The sequence below is a fragment of the Diceros bicornis genome, chromosome 4 (assembly GCF_020826845.1).
Source record: "Diceros bicornis minor isolate mBicDic1 chromosome 4, mDicBic1.mat.cur, whole genome shotgun sequence".
Classification (NCBI taxonomy): Eukaryota; Metazoa; Chordata; class Mammalia; order Perissodactyla; family Rhinocerotidae; genus Diceros; species Diceros bicornis.
Genome location: NC_080743.1, coordinates 1,646,865 through 1,663,418, shown reverse-complemented (window position 1 = coordinate 1,663,418; position 16,554 = coordinate 1,646,865). Strand labels below are relative to the sequence as shown.

The 16,554-nt window shown below is 40.2% G+C and overlaps 1 protein-coding gene across 8 annotated transcripts in view; it reads right to left on the bottom strand.

Annotated features, from left to right (window-relative positions):
- Positions 1 to 16,554, bottom strand: part of PATJ (PATJ crumbs cell polarity complex component) — a 307,655-nt gene that overhangs the window by 112,534 nt on the left and 178,567 nt on the right. The gene's annotated exons all lie outside the window — the stretch shown is intronic.

Here is a 16,554-nt window from a genome sequence, read left to right as displayed (position 1 = left end):
GGCGTAGCGGTTAAGTGCGCGCGCTCCGCTGCTGGCGGCCCGGGTTCGGATCCCGGGCGTGCACCGACGCAGCGCTCCTCCGGCCATGCTGAGGCCGTGTCCCACATACAGCAACTAGAAGGATGTGCAACTATGACATACAACTATCTACTGGGGCTTTGTGGGAAAAATAAAAAAAAAAAAAAAAAAAAAAAACATGTCAGGGTTATTACATGGCATAAATTTTGTTACCATAGAGGAGGTAAATGTTTTGTCCCTGTTTTAAGTCAAATTTTAGATCAATTGCACAGAAAGATTTTCCTGTACACATCTGCTCTTATCCAAGATGTGGTGGGGTTTTTAACTTGATTAAATGCATCTAAATATGATCTAAAAACATTTACATTCTAAATTTTTTCACTCCAGATTTTCCCACTGATAAAACTATGATGATGGCCATAATCAACCTTTTATTTTATTTCATCCAAATGATAACAACAGCTGGCAGAGTTTTGGCTTTTTCCCCTGTCTCTTTCATAAGTAGTTAATGATCTACACTAGTACCCCTGTTTAACTGAGGCCTGGATAATTTCTACTGTTTAAGGGAGAGTATAGTACACTATATAAGGGATATTAAAAATGGATTTATGCTTTTCGTAATGAGCATCTAATTTGTCCTTAAGCTCTCCAAAATTTTGCATTTGAAGACACACCTGAAAAAGGTATCCTGTTTGACATCCCAGTTACAATGAGAAAGCATATGGAAGCGAATACTTCAAAGGATGGAATGAGCATATAGTATTATTGACTGCCTAAACGAAGCTGGTCTATCACCTGACGTGGTGGAGCGGCATTCATACCCAAGGCTGTGGCAGAGACTGAACTCGAGCTGCCCCCCAACTATGCCTCTCGTTCTAGCAGCTCTTGTTCTTCACCAGGATAACCAATCGCACTGAAATCCACTGATCTCCACGCTGTCATTTCTCTGATCCTGTTTCTTCTTCTCTAAAAGGAACCTAAGCACCCACTTCACAAAACTGTTGTCAGAATTAAGAGTTAACGCCTGTAAACTTGATTCATAGTAATCTTGATACCCGAAAGATTTTTAATTTTTGCGTGTTCAGAACTACCCATGTTTTCTGTTAAGAGTCTGTCCCTTTACCAGCATGTATATAAACTACGCCCGCCCTCCGCATGACGCTACAGTGATGGCTGCTGCTGTCAGATCTTCGTCCAAACCCATGGAACGTGCAGCTCCAAGAGTGAGCCCTGACATAAACCTTGGACTCCGGGTGAGGTGATGTGTCAGTGAGGGTCCACCCTCCGGTGGGGCTGTTGATAACCAGGGAGACTGTGCCTGTGTGGAGACAGGGGAGATGAGAAATCTCCCTGCCTCCTCTCAATTTTGCTGCTCTAAAAAAACAAAGTATTGAAAGAAAAAAAAATGCCCACCCTCTAGACTATATATTTTCTCCTAATACTTTCATGGTCTTTTTTTCTTATGTTTACATCTTCTTACCTAACTTATAAGGGAAATAGTTATATAAATCATGTAGTCATTCAGAGTAATGTGGAGAAGCGCACTTAATGACACAGTAAACGTCCAAAATGTATTATGTGGCAAAACCTGGTAATAAAATAGTATGTCTAGCATAACCACTTTTTTTTTTTAAAGGACTCTTTATTTATTTATTTATTTTGTGAGGAAGATTAGCCCTGAGCTAACATCCGTGCTAATCCTCCTCTTTTTGCTGAGGAAGACCGGCTCTGAGCTAACATCTATTGCCAATCCTCCTCCTTTCCACACTCTCCCGCCCCAAAGCCCCAGTAGATAGCTGTATGTCATAGCTGCACATCCTTCTAGTTGCTGTATGTGGGACGCGGCCTCAGCATGGCCGGGAGAAGTGGTGCGTCAGGGTGCGCCCGGGATCCGAACCCCGACCGCCAGTAGCCGAGCGTGCGCACTTAACCGCTAAGCCACGGGGCCGGCCCCTGTAACCACTTTTTTTGCTAACCAGATTTTTCAATCTCTTTAGTTTATAATGAACTACAAATAAGGATCTTTAAATCACAATTTTAAAATGAGATAATGCGTGGAATATGCTTGATTCAATGCCTGGCATTCAGGTAATTATTCACGAACGTCTTCCCCGCCGCGCTTGGCCTCTGCTTTCAGAAAGTCTTTCCTAAACCACGACCTGTCAAACCTTCCTGCCTTTGAATTCCACGGCACCAGGTTTATACAATCTCTCACTGCACTCACACCCCACCGGACACGGCAAAGGCGGTCCTTGCTGGGGGCGAGCACCAGTGCAGGGCCCGCATTTACTGAGCTGAGATCAACTCCGGGGGGCAGGAGCCGGTGTCCCCCGGCATCCCCAGCTTGTCCTGCACAGCCTGCACACAGTGGCGCTCAATGAGGATAACCGCAGAGCCCTGAACGGAAGTGGCACTTCCATTAATAACTGCTAGTGCGCCTTCTCTGAGGTGGGCTCCAGCCTTCAAAGTGACTGAGCTTAAAGAAAAATGGTTTTTTTGATTAGCTAAAGCTTGAGCGTATAAAATTGAGCTGTTGGGTGTTTATGGATACACCTGCTTTTTAGCTGCAATCCTCCATTTTGATAGAATAGACTACATGGTACTATTATTCTAAGAGGGAAAAATTACAGCACAAATGAAGAAAGCAGGTCACTAACTGTAATTTACTCAGAGTGAATCTACAGTGATGTCTTTGGGGGAGCCGTTTCTGAACAGGCAGAGGCTTCGGCCCGGAAGGCGAGCAGCCTGCTGGCTCTGGGTGCTGTTCCAGTGCCAACAACTGTGGGCTTTGTTAAGGCAGCTGCTCCCCGCCAACGTTCAGAGGCATCTGGAGAAAGTCCCCCAGTCAGCGGAAGACTGGGAACAGAACAAGACCTCTAGAAGGAGCAGAACCTGCTTTAACTGGATTAAATCTAAAAGGAAAACGCAGATCTCTGGATGAAAAAATCCGTGACAAAGCCTCTTTTCTGGCCTCAGAAATGACACATGAGCAGCCACTGAGTTTCAGGAGAGGAAGATCTCTTTCGTGTTAGATCTTCTTTAACACAAAACAACTTCACTATTTACATGAAAGGTACATAGCTTCCAACTATGTAAGCAGTTTTTATATTTCTTTATCACTAAAGGAAATATATTCCAGAGAAAATTCAGTAGATAATTAGAAAGAATATGATGCATTTTATGCACAATTAACTTGAGACTGTCACTTATTCTATTTCTGAGAAGCCTGGAAGTCTTTCAGGTTAACTCTAAAGAGTGAAGCTACCAGTTACCGAGCGCTTACCCCGCGCCCAACACTCGGCTGAGCTCTCTGTGCACAGTATCTCACTGAAATCTCAGAACCACCGGCATCACGTGCTTGCACCAGATGACAAACCTGGAGCTCCAAAAGCTTGAGGAATTTGCCCACGCTGATTTAGCTGTTAGTTTAAAAGCCTGTAATCCTAAGGCACACCTAGAGGTCACCTCATCTGTAAGGTGCACACAAAAATCAGAGGATTTCTAAAGGTCATCTTTATAAAGATGTCTATTAAGTAAACTCTGAGCAGGCACCGCAGGATGCTAGTCACTACTCTTAGTTCCTGGAGTCTTGGGATACAGAGGTCAGAATCAAGCACTTCACCACAGCACGTAGAAGAAATGTCCAATTGTTGACTGTGGGGCTTTTGAAGTCCCAAATGCAGTATGCAGTCCCATAAGACTGTGTCTCTTTGTGCAAAAAAACTGCACCCTGAACAATAATATACACTTATTACACTTTTTTTTCAATGTATGAATATACATAGATCGACTACCCTTTTAATTTTTCTGACCCAAACCAAAAGAAAACAATTAAAATATTTCATTTTAGGGCAAATACTGCTCCCATCCTTTCAGAATATGAGTGATCACTTAGATTATCTAGAAACTGGAAAAATATTATTATTTTCCATTTACTTTCAGTAAACTGAGAAGTAGAGAAACTCAGTACCTTTCCCAGTTTCTCCTTTCAGAGGTGACTCGATATATGGAAAGAATAATAAATTTAGATATGCCCTTATCTTTGATCTTATCTCACAACGGTAGGAAGAACTATCTTTAGTCCTGATTTGGTATTCCCACTCCACCCAAATAATCTATTATCTTAAAATCTGAGCTCTAGAACTCTTCTGTTCAAGGGCAACCATATATCCTAATTCTTCTGGAACAGTCCAGTTTGTGCATTTTTCCCCAATTATTAACAGTGCTCCCTCTCAAAGTAACCCAGTTTACTTTGAGAGTAACCCAGTTTATATCTTTATCCCACATTCATCAAGCATGACTATGGGAAATGTATTTCATGCCATTCCACCTCGATTTCCATACCACTAAATGAGAAAGCCAGACCAGACAGGGGATGTAGTAGAGACTTTGGGGATCTCTGCCAGCACACAACCACTTCTCTTTGCAAGGGATGGTCCTTCAAACCTTCCCATCACAAACACCATCCACAATGATGGGCAGCCAAGTTTGTGTCGCTAATCATGCCACTCCAGGCCGAAGCTGGGGGACATATCACACAGGCTGGGACATCAAGAGTTTCTCTTTTGGGGGTTTTCAGCTGGGGTTGAGACACAGGTAAGGATTCTCTACATCTCTGAGCTTGGTCATACTCTGCCATGAGGAAGAAGGGGCATGAAAACCCATCACTTCCTGAGGCCCCCACGCATCCTGATCTTCAGGCTCCAGGAGGGACACCTATACCAGTAGAGTGAATTCTTTTTTGGTTAAATTACCTTGAACTAATTGCTGTTTTTTGCCTTTGAAAAATCTCTGCCGATATAGTAACTGGGGCCCCTTCCAACTTTAAATATTAATTAATACGTCCAAGCGCCACACGTCTCTCTCTCTCTCTCCTGGGCTTATGCTTGCTCAGACACTCAGTAATTTACCATTTGGCATTCAAAAAGAAAAAGACAAAGGAAGGCTGTCTGTGCAAAGGAGCTTTCTAGGCTCTTGCTGTACGATTCTGGTTTTCTTATCTGTGTTTGGCTTCCTCTTCTGATTACTGAAAAAGGGCCTTCAGAGTCAGTAACTTCTAGCTCAGCTCCCTGACCCTTGGTCCCAGAAAGTCACTAATACCTTAAGTATTAGGTAAGTACACAGCTAAGTTAGCTCATCTTCTCCTACCTTCTGAATTTCCAGTTCAATTAAATGTCATTCAAGAGCAAATTATAGCCACTCTAGATACCGAAGACAATAGCACCAAATGAGAAACATCTGTATTTGTAAAATTTATGTCACATTTTAATGAGTTTTCAGTGTGATTCATATTCCTCCTCATGGGTTGGTTTCTCCTACTGTAGTGGAAAAAAATATATACACTTATTTGAGGCAAACCCTTTATATTTAGGTTCCAGAGATACTTAATTGCAATATTTTATAATTTGTAGAAGAAGCAGAATTAGGGTTAATCCAACAAAGATTCAGCGAAAGTAAACGGATGTAAATACTTTTGTTATACTACATAAACTTTCACTTTAGAGGTCTTTAATGAGATTTGTTTCAATAAAATTAATTATTCAGAAATATCATCAAGAAATAGGTTTTCAATTACTCTTAATTTTCCATAGTACAACTGAACGTGAATATAAATTTATGCTGGAGAGCAGGGCAATTAAGCCCATTCAAAAGACTTACCAAATTAGAAGTAAAAGTTAATTAACTTAAGCTCAGATTAGAAATATTAATTATATAAAAATTAAAATTTAGTTCAAGCAACAGATTTGCCTGAGGTTTGAATGTTATAATATATTATACTCAACAACACTCCCTCTGCCCATGCCTTTATTAAAGTAGAAGAATTTATTATAAACAGTGACAAATTATTATTAAAGAACTGAGTTGGAATTCAGGTAACTGGAATTACTGATAATGAAATCTGAGAGTCCTCCCTACTTCACTTTCAAATATATCCTAAATTTTACATTTCAAGACTTTAGAATCTATAGGGTAACTTTTTTTCTTTAATAAACTCTTTTTATTGAGTATAGCACACATGCAGAAAAAAAGAACAAATCATAAATGTTTATAATTTGATGAATCTATTTATAGGTTAATTTTTAATCTAACAATTCCATTTCTAAGAATTTATCCTGAAAACATTAAAAACCTGGGTGTCAAATAAGCGGTTAATATCCAAAATATATTAAGAACTCATACAACTCAACAACAAAAAAAACCAAACAACCTGATCAAAAAATGGGTAGAGGATCTGAATAGACATTTTTCTAAAGAAGATACACAGATGGCCAACAGGTACATGAAAAGATGTTCAACATTACTAATTCTTAGGGAAATGCAAATCAAAACGGCAAATGAGATATCAACGTACATCTGTCAGAATGGCTATAATTAACAAGACAAGAAATAAGGGTTGGAAAGGATGTGGAGAAAAGAGAACTCGCATACACTGCTGGTGGGAGTGCAAACTGGTGAAGCCAGTAGGCAAACAGTATGCAGATGCCTCAAAAAATTAAGAATAGAACCACCATATGATCCGGCAATTCTACTTCTGGGTATTTACCCAAAGAACATGAAAACAGAGATTTGAAAAGATGTATGAACCCCCATGTTCACTTGCAGCATTGTTCACAATAGCCAAGACTTGGAAACAACCTAGGTGCTTACCAACAGATGAACGGATAAAGAAGATGTGATACACACACACACACACACACACACACACACACACACACACGCACACTCACCATGGAATACTACTCAGCCACAAAAAGATGGAATCTTGCCATTTGTGACAACATGGATGGACCTTGAGGGTATTATGCTAAGTGAAATAAGTCAGACAGAGAAAGCCAAATACTGTATGATCTCACTCATATGTGGAAGGTAAACAAACAAACACACAGATACAGAGAACAGATTGGTGGTTACCAGAGGGGAAGGGGATGGTGGGAGGGTGAAAGGGGTAAAGGGGCACATGTGTATGATGATGGATGGCAACTAGACTTTAGTGGTGAACATGATGCAGCCAACACAGAAATCAAAATATAATGATGTACACCTGAAATTTATATAATATTATAAACCAGTGTTACCTCAAAAAAAACCAAAAAACAAAAAAACTCAGGTGTCAAAACATCTATCATGGCCATACTCATAACAGAGAAAAAATGGAAAAAACTATACATTCATCAACAAAAGGTTTATCATCTTTGTCATCATACATTAATAAATGGAAAACTGTGCCATTAAAAGGTGAAGGAGGATGATATAGATCTAGATTCATTGTCATAAAAAGATAACATTATTGAGTGAAAAAACTAAATGACAAAGTATCATGCAATCTATTTATCACATTATTTTCATTCCTGAGAAGTTTCTGAGTCTAAAGAAAGCTCTGAGTATCTCTACTTTATGTCAACAATGATGGCATCTCTGAGGGTGGGATTTAAGGTGATTTCCAGTTTGTTTTTCTATATTGATATTTTTACAACTACTCTGGAATAATACCATTTAATAACACACAAGGCACATGCACACACACACACATGCCTTAAATACATTATTTAAGTTGCACACAAACCAGTAGAGGGTGATTATTTCATTATACAGATGGAGAAACTGAGGCTTAGAGAACTTAATGAATTTGACCAATATAACATATCCAGAGCCAGTACTTATAGCCAAATTTGAGTTGAAAAGCCTGTCCTGGGGCCGGCCCGGTGGCGCAAGCGGTTAGGTGCGCGCGCTCCGCTGCGGCGGCCTGGGGTTCGCTGGCCTGGATCCCGGGCGCGCACCGGCGCACTGCTTGGCAAGCCATGCTGTGGCGGCATCCCATATAAAGTGGAGGAAGATGGGCACGGATGTTAGCCTAGGGCCGTCTTCCTCAGCAAAAAAAGAGGAGGATTGGCGGATGTTAGCACAGGGCTGATCTCCTCACAAAAAAAAAAAAAAAAAAGCCTGTCCTGTTAATAATTAGAAAACATTCCTAAGAGTATTTATCTGGGGTACCCATAGGATAAATAACTCATTTTTAATCCTAGGGACTTTTAAATCCAATTAACAGGCCTCACAAAATAGAAGCCCCAGACGAAGAAATATTCCAATAAAAGCATAATAGATGTGTGTTATATCCATCCATTTATTCACTCACTCAACAGTGGTCATGCAAGCGATGAGGATACAGAAATTTTCATTACCACCATCCCCACAGCTAGCCCGCGCTGAGCACTAGGTAAGTTTCAGATACCAGATTCTCTGAAAGTCTCTTTGTAGGAATGATTTTACTCAGTCAGAGATGGTCCCTGTCCTCAAGCATCTGGTAGTCTAGTAATCATCACTGCCAACTGATGTCTGTGGGCATAAAGCAAGAAGATCACCTCTTCTTGGAGCTGAGGGTTGGTCTGGAGGAGGAGACAGAAGCTTGGCAGGCGCAGGGGGACTGAGCAGCACGTGGACACCAGGACTGGGGAAAAGCATGTGACAAGACCCGCAGGATGAACCTGCCCAGCTCTTTCTAGGAACCACAGGAACCTCAGTAGGGCTCTGTCAGTAGGAAGTGGACTAACAGAGAAGACAGGTAACCAGGTCCTGTTCAAAGAAGACCCATGTACTGTGGCGTATTTTCCCTCTCTCAAATCTTGGGCACCAGCCCCCACAAAGAATGACCCTCACTTTCCAAACACGGCTTCAGATTTGCAGACTGGAGAACTTGGGGTGGAGGGGTACCAAGGACACGGATGGAACAGGAGGAGGACTAAAACTCACAGGAAAACACAGTCTTGCTGTAATGAAAAAAATGTTTCTGAATAAATAAGCACATTAATCTTTTCTCAAAAACACAAAATAATATACATCAAGCTCCAATATGTTAATACTTTGGGCAAAGGCGCAGGTTTTAAGGACTCAGTTAACGGACGCAGTGCTGAAATGAGCTCTTCTGCAACTTCGATTTGATCTATTTCCTGTGAAGTACAATGTTCCCAAAGGAACACGTTCATTCAAAAGGCTTAAGTGTGCGAGACTTATTTCCTCTCAAACAAACTAATTAAATTGAAATACTTTCTAAAGGCAAAGTAACAGTAACATGTAGCTTACATCTTTCTAAATTTGATATATTAGGAAAGAAGTAAGATATTCTTTTGAATCCTAAATGCTGACAATTTTGAAAAATACTGACTTCAAGGAAGGGAGCAGAGAAATATGCTTATGTGTTGCTCTGATTTTTGGTGTTTCTGTAGAACCCGCCCCAGTTGCTATAGGTTCGTTCACTTGCTGAGATGAAGTAGGTGCTTGCAGATAAATTCCTATTACCTTCAGGGTGTGGGAAGGAACAAGTGAATGGGGGCACAAGTATAATTGACCTCCTAACAGTTCGTAAAGACTGCAGAGGAACACGTTTGCCTAGGAGGCTGAGGCACGACAGCCTGACTGTTAGCTGTATTGTCAGTCACCTAAGTAAACAGGACTCAGTGACAGTGACCCGGAATTCCTCCTTCCAAGAACATCAGTCCATCAGTCAAGACTTCCCCCAAACTAACGCCCAGCTTAGTGTTTGCCTCTTTCATGCAGATGATCTGATTAGAGCTCTGCTCTAATTCCCTCTGTTACTAGAAGTTTCTCTTGCCTTCAAAATATTCTCCTTGCTGCTTCTACAGACATAGCCACAAACCCAATCAATCATCAAAGGACTCATCAGTCCCCACCTCCCCTCCTTCCAACCCCAGTATCGTTCTTTTTCTAAACACTAATCTTGCAGGTGACTCAGTCCTGAAGAGGCAAGATTACATCCTGTGCATTTAATAGCTTCTCAAGTCCGTCTCACACAGAGTCTGACATGGCCACACTGCTCAGCACAACACAGGGGAGGCAGATGCTCCCGCATCTTTGTAATGAGGACACTGAGATTCACAAACTCCGGGACTTGTATGCAGATTCGAGGTAAGTTAGTGGAGAATCAGAATCCAAACCCAAGTCTCCCCATCCCAAAGCCTCTCTCCTGTAGGCGTGGGGCCTTGGGAACGGGGGACACATACATTCAACTTGATGCCATGGAACTCCTGCTACTTCACTTAATATTCTTTCTAATCACCCAATCCCATCCCCAACCACCTCCCTCCCTCTCTAAAACATCCCCCAGCATCCAATTCTCATTCCAAACTCCGTACAGTGGTTAAGTGAGAGAAAAATCCAATTCAAGCATCAACTTTAAAAACTGCCTCACCAGAGTACAGCACCAACTTCTCGGTCACGTCCTGTGTGTACGTGTGTGAAGACATTTTTTCAGTGAAAAGAGTGTGCCTGTCAGGTTGGCTAAGGTCTGATAATACCCAGGGTTTGCTAGCTTTGGGGGGAACAGCATCTCTCACATACTGTTAGCGGGGTGGGAAATTGGTTATAACACTAAAGAAAGATAATTTGATATAATTTATGCCACAGATTTATTCAAACAAGTACACAAAGGCATATATACCAGTTTGTTATAGTATTATTTCTTCTGACATGGAAAATGATATATCATTCAATAAAAAAGGTATGTACCACATGATTCTGTTTGTGTGTATGAATTGTAAAATCTATGTCTGCACAGACGCACACATGACTACATGTGAGACCACTAGGAGGGACGGTGAGTTGACAGTGGTTACTTCTGGAACAGCAATATTACTCACTTTCATGGACTGCAGTGCTAAAAGAAGGGACAGTACTACTTTTACCTGTATAATTAAAATTTTTTATGATTACATGTTACTTTAATATGTAAAAAAGGCATAATCTATAAGTTAAAAAGAGAAAAACAGCAAGCAGCAGCAACACCTTTACGATAACTCAGCATCTTAGGGAATCAATCAGAATTAAAACCTATTTGCTAACCTAATACTTTTGTATCATGGCAGGAAACATAAATAAGGATGGACAATAAAATTTAGAGTCAAAATAATTTTAAATTGTGATATTTTGAGCCTTTAGCTGAGAAATCATCCTGTCCTCCTGCCCCATTTTTCCAGCCACAGCCCCTGCGTCTAGATCAACCCCACTCTCTTGGCATTTAGAAGAGACAGATGGAGACAGAGACCCACGATGAAGAGAAAGCAGTACTAAGGAGCATGCAAGGATCTCTGCTTTGCCCTCCGTGGGTTCAAGGACACATTCACGATCCTTGCATTGGTTGTCAAAATTGCTCATTTTATCACCGAACACACCATTTTACTTCATGCAATTGTTGTGTAATCTGAACTGAACAGCAAATGTTTGTATCTTCCGCAATCAGGTTACAGAGGTTCCTGGCACTTTTGTCAATGTTCTTCTATGACAAGAGCAAAAATTCACATCTAGACACCTGATGAGATTTATTGTGTATATCAACCAGGTAACTTGCACAAAGCATACCTAGGCTCCACCTTCAGAGATGGCAGGGGTGAAGCTGTCCTATGATTCTGATACACAGCCTTGGTTGAGAGCAACTTATATGGCTAAATAGATTTATTTGGTAAAATTTTTGAGAAAGGATTTATAGATTTTCTGTTCCCCAGAGTAGAGATCAGAAATGCTGAAGTTTGAGAAGCAAAAATTTAGACCCCAGAATCAAAAACACTTAAGTTTGAAAGGTTCTTCAAGATATTTTTGACTTTTCTTCCATTTTACAGTTAAGAGGTGACCAGAGTAAGGGACTTATCCAAGAAAAATAGTTAATTAAAAATACATCTGGTATTAGAAGCCATCTCTCTTATAAAAAATAGTACATTTTCAACAAATAAAAACTAACAATACTTGTTTTTTTATTCTGTCATCCTTACCTTTGAATTTCAAGTCAATTACCTAGAGTTAACAAACATTTCAAAAAATCTATACGAAGAAGAGATACCAGATCTAAATAAGAATTTTTATTTAGGATAATAACAAAAATAATGTCATGAACTTGTGCCAAAACAGTTGAGCTAGGTCTTAAAGACACCTGCAGAAGTGGACTGAATAAAATACCTGGGCAAAGAATGGAATCAGGGAAATGCACGTCTACACTGAGGTCTTATTCAAGTGTTCAACATGGCAGGATCACAGGGAGAACGGGAGAAGCAGTGGCAGAAGCTGGAAAGGTAATTAAGGACATCTTTTAAAGGACCTTGAATATTATGATAAGGAGGGATTTTTTTGTTTGTTTGTTTGTTTTGTGAGGAAGATTAGCCCTGGGCTAACACCCATTGCCAAACCTCCTCTCTTTGCTGAGGAAGATTGGCCCTGGGCTAACATCCATGCCCATCTCCCTCTACTTTACATGGGATGCTGCCACAGCATGGCTTGATGAGTGGTGTGCCAGTCCATGCCTGGGATCCAAACCTGCAAACTCCAGGCCACCGAAGTGGAGCACACGAACTTAACCACGACACCACTGGGCTGGCCCCATGATGAGGAGTTTTGACTACCCCATAAGTCAGTGTCCTTTTGTGTTATATTTAAATTTCATTTAGGGCTGGCCCCGTGGCTTAGCGGTTAAGTGCACGTGCTCTGCTGCTGGTGGCCTGAGTTCGGATTCCGGGCATGCATCGACACACCGCTTCTCCGGCCATGCTGAGGCTGCGTCCCACGTACAGCAACTAGAAGGATGTGCATCTATGATGTACAACTATCTACTTGGACTTTGGGGGAAAAAAATAAATAAATAAAATTAAAAAAAAAATTTCATTTAAAAACATACATGGATAACCTAAACAGGTGCAGAAAAAGCATCTGACAAAATACAATGTCAAATTTGATTTTTAAAAAAAAGCCTCATCAAATTAAAAATATAAGCAAACTTTCTCATTTTGATAAAGGCCACTGATGAAAAACCTACGGGCTAAGATCTTATCTAATCATCTAACACTAAACGCCTTCCATCTGAGATTAGGGACAAAAAACAGAAAAAGAGAGGTGGAGGGGAAGAAAGGAGGAAGGAAGGATAAAAAGTCCTAAAGATTGAAAAGGAAGAAATAAAATTCCCTAGACACAGATGAAATGATTGTTTACCTCTAGAAAATGCTAAGGAATCAACAGAAAACAACTAGAACCAAAAAGTTAGTTTAGCATGATTATAGGATACAAGATCAATATATAAATACATAAAAATCAATTGTATTTCTATATACTAGCAGCAAAAAAGAATAAAATATTTTAAAATTCCACTTAAAAGAGCATTGAAAAATATAAAATACAGAGGAATACACTTAACTGAAAATGCAAAAGTTCTACAGTGGAAATCATGAAACAATGCAGATGAATAATTAAATGGAGAGAATCACGTTCATAAGTTGGACTCAATATTGTGAGGACATGCCCTCTTAAAATTAAACTATAGATTCAATACAATCTCAACCAAAATATCAGCAGGCTTTTTTCAAAAATAGCAATTTGCAAGTTGGTTCTAAGAGTCACATGGAAATTCAAAGGACCTAGAATAGCCAAAACAATTTTGAAAAATAAGAATAAAATCAGGACTTGGCACGATCTGAATTCAAGGGTTGCTATAACGACATGGTAATCAAGGCATAAAGGACAAACAGAGGAATAGAAGAGAACTGAGAGTCTGAAAATAGACGCGCAGTTATGTGGTCATTTGACTTTTTACAAAGGTGCAAAGGAATTCAACGGGAAAGAAGAGTCTCTTCAACAAATGGTGCTGGAACAACTGGCTATCCACATGGAAAAAAGAAACCTCAACCCCTACCTCACACCACACACAAAATTAATCCAAGATAGATCCTAGAACTAAACATAAAAGCTAAAACTATAAAGTTTTTAGAAGAAAAAATAGGACAATATTGTCGTGACCTGAGGTAGGCAAAGATTCCTAGCTAGGACAATAACTATGAAAGAAAAAATGAATAAATAAGATTTCATCAAAACTAAGAACATCTGTACATAAAAAGATACGATTAAGAAAACAGACAAGCGGGCCTGGCCGGTGGTGTAGTGGTTAAGTTCGTGTGCTCCGCTTTGGTGGCCTGGGGTTCGCAGGTTCAGATTCTGGGCATGACCCTACACACCGGTCATCAAGTCATGCTGTGGCGGCATCCCACATACAAAAGATAGAGGAAGGTTGGTACAGACGTTAGCTCAGGGACAATCTTCCTCACCAAAAAAAAAAAAGCAAAAAAAAAAGCCAGACAAGCCACAGATTGATGGAAAAGATCCATAAATCATATATCTGATAAAGAACTAGTATCCAGAATACATAAAGAACTCCTGCATTCAATTCAATTACAAAAAGACAAACAACCTAATTAAAAACGGGGAAGGACTTGAATACATACTCTATAAAAGAATATATCTGAATGGCTACTAAACACAAGAAAAATGTTCAACATCATCAGTCATCAGGAAAATGCAAATTAAAGCCACAGTGAGGAACCACTACCCACCACCAGAGCAGCTAAGGATGGGAGACAACCAAAACACTCATACTCTGCTGGTGGGAATGTTTAATTGCCAATCACTTGGGGAAAAGGGTTAGCAAATTCTTTTTAAGTTAAACACACAACTACCCTGTGTCCCAGTAATTTACCATGAATATTCACCCAAGAGAAAGGAAAATATTTGTCTTCAAAAAGACCTGTCACATAAATGTTCATAGCAGCTTTATTTATTATAGTCAAAACTCTGGAAAAAATTCAAACGTTCATCCATAGGTAAACTGATAAACAGACTGTGGTACAGTTATACAAGGGAATGCTATTCAGCAACAGAAAGGAACGAACCACTCATACATGCAACTACTAATACATGCCACGAACTACTAAGACACGCCGAGTCAACGAGGCTGGACTCAAAGAAGTACATACTGCACGCCCCATTTACAGGATGTTCTACATCAGGAAACACTAATCAAAGGTGAAAACAAAACAATCAGTGGAGCGGTTGCCTCCCAGGATGGGGTTGGAGGCTCCAACGGGAAAGGACACGAGAAGATTTCTGGGAAAGGGGGGATGATAGCGTCTGGGTTATACAGGTGTATACAGTTGTCAAAATCGCACAGGTAAGATCTGTGCACCTCATTTTATGTACATTTTACCACACACAAGACTATAGAAATAACAATAACCGAGGCAGGGTAGGTGTATGGAGGGACAGATGATGTGCAAATGGCAGCGTGTGGGTAACTGTTGGACTGTGTGACAGCCACACAAAAGGATTTCAGTACATTATTCTGTTTACTTGGTAGACGTCAAAAATTAACCATAATAAAAGCTTTTTTAAAAGGAAGAAAAAACAGATATGGGTAATCCATCCCCAGATGAGGTTTCCCTGAGAGAACAGTTTTTGATTTTTAATACATGTTCATACTTCATAAGGTCTACATATCCTCTCAATACAATATTTTTCAGTAAATGTTTATACAGGAAACATTTACATCCATATCCCCAATACAAAGTAAAACATTCTAAACAAAACACTGTGAGGGAAAGTCCCGAGCTGCGTTCAAACACAGAAGCACAGGGAGACATCCTGAACCGCAAACCCAGTGTCCACAAGGAGGAGGTGCAGCGGACGCCAGGGCGCCACCAGAGACCATGTCACTGACGCAAAGCAACTGTGCGTCAGCAGTCACACTACCTGGTGATTCTGATGCAATATCAGACACTTTGCATCTTAACATGATTCTGTGCTACCGATATACAATTATTTGTACTGTATTTAGCCATATTTTAGGAAATTGGGGGCGGGGGTCGGTTTGGGATTGACATGTAATGCACAATTTTTCCTGACTTAAAATAATGAGAAATAGGCTAACAGTTAGTGTTTTGGGTAGAACATCTGATTTTCAGATTAGATTACTGATTTTAGGCCTACTTAAAGACTATAATTAAAACACATACACAACCTCATTTTTGATGAGTTTAAGCAGCTGTTTGATATTGTTAGTCAAATTTGGAATAAGAATTCATTAACACTTTTCTTTCAGACTTCGTCCCTTAAGATTGTATAGTGACCTTAAGAAATTTCTCTTGTGTAAATAAAGCAAAACACAAAAATAAATTATATGTTGAGGGTGATATAAGAAAACCCTTCTCCGTGACCTAAGAGCATATCTTCCCAGACTGTATTCCAGTTCGGTCACGACGACACATGAGAAGGATGGAAAGGAAGTGGGGGAACCTGGAGAGAGGAGGGAACGAGGCCGGAGAACCCACCCAACACATCCCGTAAGACGGAGGAAAACTGCAGGCGAGTCTCTAGAGGCTCTGCTGAAAACCAGCTATTCTTCCCAAACAACAAGTCTCTTCCCCAGCACACCTTCCTATCCCTATTTGTATATTTCTTCCTCGTAATCTAAGTTTCTCCAATCGTCTCCTTGGTTTACCTTCTGCTTTTGTGGCACTTTCTCTCCATGATTTTAAGATAACGTGTCTCACTGTAGCGATCTCACATAAAACTTCTGTAGAGCAAAAATAAAATGGAATGACTGTTCTCCCTCTAAGAGATCAGGAAGAACACAGATTTTTAGCCTAAATATTTCAGTGGCATAAGGACAGGAAGTGTGACTAAATAATTCAAAACTCTTCCACAACAGGCCAGAGACAG